Raw genomic sequence first — 2,266 nt, 5'->3', positions numbered from 1 at the left:
GGCGCGGCGAGTGTGGCGTCCTCGCGGGGCGGTGGCTTATGGCCTGTCCAGGCTGCGCGCGTGACCACCAGCGGGCTGGGATGTCTTGGGGTCCCTTGCCTGCCTGGGTACGGGAATCTCTGCCTAGGGTGACTGAGGCCTGGGTGTTGGGCTGGGGCTGGGGCGGGGTAGGGACCTGGAGATAGACTAAGCTGACTCTCATGCACCCGGGGGCAGAGGGTGATGTGGGATTTCCCTTGTTCTTGCGGGTGGAGGAGAGGAGGCAGGACAGGAGACCTGCACGTGTAGCACCCGCGTGGTGCAGCACGTGGGTTGCAGATGTTCTAGTGAGGGGCATGGGTTGCTGGCGGTGATAGTGGGAAAGAGCGAGTTTGTGACATCTAGAGTCGTGTGGGAGGTACGGTGACTGGGTCCCTGGATGTGGCGGGTGAGGAGAGAAGAGTTCAGGCAGTGGCCGGATTCTGCCCCTGGGTGGATAGTGGAGGCACCCCCCGGGAAGTGGGCTGGAGCAGATTTCGTGTAAATAAAGATTCATCCTTAAACGCATTAAGCTTGAGGTGGGTCAGGAAGGCTGTTGGACCGGTGGTCTGAAGCTGAGGCGAAACCTGGGAACTAACCCAGCGGAGAGGCTCGTGAGTCACCAGAGCATACATGACAGACAGAACCTAAGGGGACAGCGTCCTCAAATGAAAAACAGAACCAAGGGTCAAACCTGAGAACCGCCTGCAGGGCAGATTGCCAGGACTTCATTAGTGGTACCGCTTTGAACTAGCTGTGACCCTTGCAAATGGCTCAACCCCTCTCAGCTTCATTTTACTCATCTGTAACAAGAAGATGCCTATTGCATCTACTACACTGGGGTTGTGATGACTAAATTAAACCCTTAGCAGAGAGCCCGGCACTGGTGGACTAGTTATTCACAGTAGCCCCTCTCGGGACCTAAGGTTTCCCTCCACAGAAAGGTTACCTTCCACACCACTCTCAACGTCACAAACTCTTTCCTTCCGTGGTCTCTGTCAGCAGCCCAGCCCCCTCACTAGAACAACTGCAACTACCCTCCATTCTCCCCCACCATCCCCGTGCTATACCAGGCACACGCTACATATGCAGGTCTCCAGTCCTGCCTCCTCTCACCCAGCCCTCAAGTCGCTGCAGAAGCGATATGCCTCATGGAAGGGATGTGCCTCAGATGCAAATGCAATGTGCCCTTCCCCTGGCCAGTATCTTTGGTGTGCTTCCCAGACCATGAGGGGTCTGAGTTATGCCTATTTCTATTCTGTTTTCTTTCCTGTCTTTCTTCTTGGGAGATTTTTATTGGGTTTATTTCTTTCCCCTTTGGTCAGAACCTGCATGTCTTTTCTTGGCTGTGGGAGGCTAGGGCTGCCTGCCTGGGAGTCATTTTCCATCAGCCCCATCCTGGGCTCTAGCAGCCCACAGGCCACACCTCAATTCCCACCCCAGCCCTCTGAAGAACACATTTGCTTTAAAGCTTTCTTTGTTTCATTTGATCCACACCAGCTCATAAGGAGAGCAGGTGATGTCTCTGTTTTGCAGCAGAGAAAAACCTAGGCCCTGAGCTGAAGTAGTGTGCCCAAGGGTCAGCCAAGGACAGCACTCAGACCAGGCCCCAGACTTCATTCTGGTGAATCTGATCTACACATCTATCTCGGTATACACCAGAGAAGAAGGATTGAGGCTTTCCGCTCTGACCCCAATTTCTTATCCTCTGCAGGCTTTGCAAGCCTGCTGGGCTCCAGAGGGAGGGGCATGCAGTGCCCATGATGTCATCATCGATTTAATAACACTCAGAGGTGGGCTTCCAGCCATCAGAGGATGAGGCTGTGTGGAGGGAGCCTTTCTAGCTCATTTAATCCTCCAATCCCTTAAATGCAAACACATCTGCCTTCTTTCTGGAGTCTGCTGCTGCCCCTTGAGTGGAGGGGAGTCCAACCTGGCAGGGGCCGAGCCTTTCTGAATGAACAATATGAGAATTCTCCCTGTCCGGTGGGATTATCAGCCCCCTCCCTTTCCCATCTCACCAGGACACTTTAAAAACACCATCTTCATTTGCTCTTTAAGTTGCATGGAAACTTGGGTGAGGAGAATAGAGTTAAACTGAGGGGTACACATGTTTAGGATCTTGTTTGTGATTATCTGAGAACATGGGCCCTGCACATCAGAAGGGAGTCTAGTCTAAGCTCTCCGAGCTGCAATTTCCGTGACCAGCATCAAGAAATCTTTCAGCTGAGAAGGTCCTTTGGTATTA

The 2,266-nt window shown here is 53.1% G+C and overlaps 1 protein-coding gene across 1 annotated transcript in view; it reads left to right on the top strand.

The window, feature by feature from the left end:
- The window catches only part of LOC105510661 (histone H1, gonadal-like), a 46,641-nt gene that overhangs the window by 1,565 nt on the left and 42,810 nt on the right, over nucleotides 1-2,266 (top strand). The gene's annotated exons all lie outside the window — the stretch shown is intronic.

This window comes from Colobus angolensis, unplaced genomic scaffold, assembly GCF_000951035.1.
Source record: "Colobus angolensis palliatus isolate OR3802 unplaced genomic scaffold, Cang.pa_1.0 Scaffold19, whole genome shotgun sequence".
Taxonomy (NCBI): Eukaryota; Metazoa; Chordata; class Mammalia; order Primates; family Cercopithecidae; genus Colobus; species Colobus angolensis.
This window is presented reverse-complemented; position numbering and strand designations above follow the sequence as displayed.